General features: G+C 38.0%; 1 long non-coding RNA gene across 2 annotated transcripts in view; it reads left to right on the forward strand.

Annotated features, from left to right (window-relative positions):
- LOC119143672 overlaps positions 1-4,883 on the forward strand; it is a 31,764-nt gene extending 26,881 nt beyond the window's left edge. For both annotated transcript variants that reach the window (XR_005102763.1, XR_005102762.1), the window contains 2 exons: positions 1,499-1,646; positions 3,372-4,883. This is a non-coding gene — a long non-coding RNA (uncharacterized LOC119143672). The remainder of the gene's footprint in view (positions 1-1,498; positions 1,647-3,371) is intronic.
- Positions 4,884-6,000: the final 1,117 nt, after the last annotated feature.

Genomic DNA, 6,000 nt, shown 5'->3' on the forward strand with positions numbered 1-6,000 from the left:
GATGCAATTCAGAGGCAACAGTCACATATTTAGTGCATTTTTAGGCACTGCAACAGGTAGATGCAGTTCTGTCTACCTGTCTCGCCTCCAGCTAGTACTGCGGAAGGGTCTTCTGTGGGTCAATCCTGAGTCACATCTACAAGGATATCCTGGATACCATAAGTGGCCTCAAGTGGCACAAGATCCTTACCTGTGGACAAACAAATGAAGCTCCTACCTCACATCATCTAGCTCCATCTATATTTACCAGTAAGAAATAGGTGTCTTTATTTCACCTCTCTGAGAATGGGCTGGTGTGCCCCCGGGGATTCCTGTCTCTATCTACTGATTTAATAGGAATATTAAAATAGGTGAGTAGATGAGGTGTGATGACTTATATTTAGATGGCTATAGTGGGGTGAAATGAATCCCGTCCATACCGGCACATGATTGATGTTGGAAGAGTAAGCACCTTGCACTTTGCTCTTAAATGTCATAATAATTTTGGTTAGATTTAATGTGTTTCTAAAAGTGTTCCTGCTTTTATTAAATTGATCCTTGTTAATTATAATGCAATAAATTTTAGAAGAAGCTTTAAAGGGTAATGATTTATGCATCTATGTTCAAAAATCAGAAATATCAGACAGCAAGCCAGCAAACTCCTACAGAATTCAGAATGTTCATTTGAGAAGTAATTTAAAATCCCTATGCAAGTCAAATAGGGGCAGAAGGATGTACAAGACATATTAATATATTGTGACAAACTACAAAGAAGCTTTCAGCTATATAGCATCTTGACAGGCTGTTCAAAATCAAGCATTTAACCTCACTCTTTACCTTGATAATAAGGTTTCCCTCTTTGCTTCACACATATATTATGCCATATTTAACAGTCAAAAGGAAAAAAAAAAGTAATAGTTTCTTCACTGAGAGCCAACTTTGTTGAGATGCACTCCATGACTCTTCTTGTCTTTTATCATAAGAAAAGCATCCTGTACTTGCTTGTATAGCAAACAGATCTTTCCTAGCAGTAGTCCTGATATCCAAATAGGGATTTATGAGGCTATAGCCTTGCCCCTCAGGAACAACTGCTAGTGTGTTAATCTGCCAAAAACCAAACCAAACAACAACAAAAAAAACCCAACCAAAACACACACACCCCAAAATATCAAGGGAAAAAAAACCCAAATGCAATATCTCTTTCTTAAGTCCTGTCTCTCTAAAGATACAGGCTTTACTTATTTCCTCTGAGCAGTCAGTGTTCACGTTAGTGACACAACCTTATTAATCCATTAGTGCTCATAAAACTCCACAACAGTACTCAAAAAGTATTTATAGACTCAAAAATAGAAGCCAGGGTATATCTCTATCATAAAAACCACCCTTTTTTGCGATGTTCATTCCATAAATTTAGTTATTCACTGCTCAATCACACCTAGCATGGTAGTCTTTCTGGTCGATAAATGCCTACAAGACCTGGTGATTTTCATGCATTATCTGTATCACCTGCTTTTCTTAGATTGCCCTATGCTGATCACTATTCAAACAGCTGCTGCAGTTACTGAACTTCTCCTGGTACATCCCACTCAGCTGCTGTGTCTGAGAAGAATTCTGCTGGTCTGCTGAGAAGCTGTATGTGAGATGCTAGAAGGAGTAAGCAGGTGCAGGTAAATAGCTAAAATCTCTAGAAAAAACCAAGAAAAATTGAATTTTATCAAGTGAAATAAAAGTACCTGTGCAAAGTCGTGAGTTCTTATAATTCTCTTAGCGCACTACTGGTATTTCACAGCTTGTTACAAAAATGCCTCAGACAGGGCACTGTAAGGAAGTGAATGGTGATACTCGTCCATAATGTCTTGGACTTTTTGTGAAGATGCACGTCATGAGCACAGGCAGTGTGCACACTGTTCACATCAATGATGGTGTCTGCGTGGTATCAATAAAACTCTCAAGGTATGGAAATGGACTGAGTTGGTTTCTGTTATTGTTTTTCTGAGTTAGGGGAATATAGGACCTGGGACTACTTCCAGTGGCTAAAATGGCAGCAAGAATCAGGAAAAAAATAAGCTGACAGACATGATTATTATAATGATTACAATTCCTCTCAGAACCAGTTATCAGTTGTCCTACACCTAAGATCAAGGTGTAGCCTATGTACATAATAAAAAGCAGGAAGAGAAAGGTGAAACACTTGGGATTAATTACATGCTGAATGTGTCAACTACAGAAATATTGGGCCAAATTTTCAGGACTGCTACACATTGAGTTTAATTGTGTCATTCTTTAGCATTTCTCTGTAGAGGAATGAAGCTGGGTTAATTAACATTGATAACATAGAGCTGTGGGCTGGCTTCAGGGGCTGCGGGTTGGCCAGTGTAGATAAGGTGCAGCTGTGGCTGGTTCTGTTAAGTGGTTGAGAGGCAATGGAGAGAGAGCAGCCGAGGAAGAGAGAGGAGAAACAGAGAAGAGAGAGAGAAGGAGCGCCCTGGATGAGGAGAGACTAGGAGAAGGCAGCAGAGGGACTGGCATGAAGAGTATGTTGGTATGAGATGGTAAAAGACCTTGTTGCAGCTTGGTAGTTTGGAGAGTGCTGCGACATTTCTCTAGATCAATTGTTCTCAAGTCACTGTATTTCTGGGTAGACATCAGCCTTTATGCCCAGATTCAGTGAAGGTATAATAAGTGTAACAGAGCGAAGTGATTTTATTATTTTTTTTTTTTTTTTACTTCTGTTGATCTTCAGTTTACATATGTACCCCTATGCTGTATTTATCCTTTTGGGAAAAAAAAAATGCATAAAAATAGCCATTACTAGCAATAGGAACTCTGCATGAAGGATCATCTTTAAGAAAATCTGCAAATGAATGCATCTTTTGAAAGTACCTATGTTATTCAGAAGTCAGGCACATTCTGCTTTTTCCTTGCTTCTTAATAACAAAGCAGTAAGCTTGTTTCATGGTAACAATAATAGCCACTGTACCAAATTCAATCCAGTGCTCTAAATACAGCGATACTGACATCTGACAACACTTGTGGCAGATTATTATGGTCCTCCATCATCAAAGCACAGTAAAACTTCAAGGCTGCAGTAAAAATTAATCTGGCCGTGAAACTGGCCTATAATTATGACTGCCCCTGTCCCCAACTACCGCAACATTGATGTGTACAAGTCATCAGATGTGACGTTGTGAGGGTATTATATGTACATAAAGCTTGCAGGGAGAAACAGATGGTTGCTACAAAATATTCAGAAACCAACTACTTAAAGTGCATCTTTTTACACCTCCTGTGTCATTACAGACAGTACCATGAGTAAGCGAGTTAGAAATACCTAGGATGTTTTGAAAACTTACTACCACTGAGCTGGTAATAACATTTCACCTTTCTTGCAGAGACTACTGATTCAAAGTCTGGCCTGAGTCGATCTGACCAAGAAAATTATTTTGATTTAATTGCTATAGTAGTTCTAGTGAAAATCCTAAGGATGAAAGTCTACATTACAAAACCACAGCCATCCCTAGGACTTTTCTGGATCCTCAGAAAAGGTGAAGGAACTGAATACCCAGAAGAAACTGGTCACTAGCATAGAGCTGGGAAAAAGCTAGGGACACGGTGTGGTGCTGCTGGTGGCAGAGCACTGTTAGGAGGCGCAACTCCTATTGATGGAAGATGTTTTCTCTGAGGCTTATCAAAGGACTAATACTGCATTCATTCAATTAAATACTGATTTGGAGTTTTGTATTGTCTCCTGCTAAGGAGAGGCATATATTGGGTTTCGCCTCACTTGCTTAATTGCTTTTGTATTCTCAGTTTGCCAAGTGTCTGTATAATCCATATGTGGTAATAATTTCATGCACAAACTTTAGTACGCACAGTGCTGCAGAAGTTGAACAAACCTTGTCAATCACTGAACACAGGAAAACCTGTTGGTGGAACAAATTTGCTGCATGCTTTAATTGTAGTCAGAGAGGCCTAGCTTCCCCTAGATTTTCATGGTTTGCTGTTCAACTAGAATTTCTTCCATGCATCTGAAATTTGCTCCAGGTTATGTGATGTTTTGTGGTCCATCACAACATGGCATATTACCAATTGAGACTATATAATCCACGATGAAAATATGCCCTTAATTCTCCATGACAAATGGAAAGAATTTGGATATCTTATTTAGAACAGTAGAGGGGAAATGGAATACAGCCCAGCTCTGTAGTTTAAATTTATCTTTTTTGTTAAAGCAAAAAGGGTATACACGTAAAAGGTATCTGAAACTTAGATTATTCATGAAGGACTCAGTGGCTTAAGCTTTGCTGAGTTGGCTTGCCCATTTTTCTTAACTGCTTCCTACCCGTGCTTATTTCCATAATAAATGTGCCGGTATAATTTTGGATATGCTTTTATGATATTGAAATAGGCCTTCTGGAAAACTCATTTAGCATTTCAGTATAACACTTCTACAGAGTTAGAAAAACAGAACAGAAAACTTTATCCTTTACAAATCAGTGAAAACAGCCCTTTTGACTACGTGAGACTGCAGTTGCACAATTTTTTGAATTTTCTTTTAACATTCCACAGCATGATAGATGCAATGCCAACACGAAGAGAGGTATATGGTCTCTACTCCAAAAAGAAAATTTTCTATTATATTCTACAAACTAGTTTCAAACTCTAGGGACATGGCTTTTAAAATGGTATCCATAGATTGTCTCATGTTAATTACTTCTTTAAATCTATCATATTTTTTTCTCAGGGATCTGCTTATTAATATTGACATTATAGTGTTAATACCTTTTGTATTGTAAGTAGTACAGTGTGAGAGTGCTGTAGAATAACTAATTATAATTGTAAATGCATCCAGATATTTTGAAAAAGAAATAAATAGATTTGATTACTGCTTATTATCTACTTAATGCATGTGTAAGTAAATGTTTAAATACTTTGCATTTGCAACTGAAATTGAGTCTTCTTATTCTACCTGCAGCTGGGCTACAAACTAAGTCCATAAATAACAGGTGTTTTAGTTTCACTGACTCATTTCTCAGCTTCCTCAGGGTCAGTCAAGCCACTAAATATTTCCCAGATGTGCCTTATAATACAAGGTCTCAAATCAAAGTACTATCATTGTGGGATGCCTCATGTTGAGATTAACCCCTCTCTTATTTGAAGATTTTTCTTCTGGATCAGTGGCTGACTGTTCTGCAATGGCCAATGTTCATGGCTGACACTAAACAGGCACAAAAAACCCCTCATTTTCTTTCATGAAGATTTGATTTTGTTTTCCTGATGCTGCCCAATACATCTTAATGAAAAGGTTTTACAGAGCTGAAGTGAGATAGGGCCTGGAAACTGTTTTATGTTCTTTTGTGCTTTTCAGTTCTTCCCTTTTCTTCCCTTCTTCCACCATGTGAGATGGACTGCATTGCATCAGTGCAGTGGCAGAAGACCAATAGTGCTACATTTAGCTGTTTGTAATAAACATTCCCTGAATGATGGGAAATATTTCTACCTTGGGAGCAAAGTGTGATACACTTCCCCATCAACCCCCCAACCCCCACAAATGGGCAAGAGACAAGAACTGAAAATCACATGTAGGAATCTTGCATGACCCTACAAAACATTGCCATGAAACCTAATTGTCACTGGTAAAGCTGGGATTATTTGTAGTCATATAAATTCACCTTTGCAGACTAATGCTTTAATTATTGCATTTTGAGTTTTGTTATTTGGGGTTTTTTTGGTTTGGGTTGTTTGGGGGTTTTTTTGGTATATTAATACAGTTGAAGACATTTCAAGATCATAATTAACTGGAAGACTAATAACCAAAATCAACTCAAAATCAATATGAAACATGGTTACTTCATGGGACCAAACCAGTAACTGTAAGAGAGTATTCTCCACTGAATAGGTAGATTCCTAGACTGTTTTTGCCCCTATGTCATTGAAACTGTTACCACAGACCCTAAAGAAAAGGCAAAAATAATGCCCCTAAAATCTGTGTGAGACTAAAATATTAGGGGAGTGACCACC

This window comes from Falco rusticolus, chromosome 2 (genome assembly GCF_015220075.1).
Source record: "Falco rusticolus isolate bFalRus1 chromosome 2, bFalRus1.pri, whole genome shotgun sequence".
Taxonomy (NCBI): domain Eukaryota; kingdom Metazoa; phylum Chordata; class Aves; order Falconiformes; family Falconidae; genus Falco; species Falco rusticolus.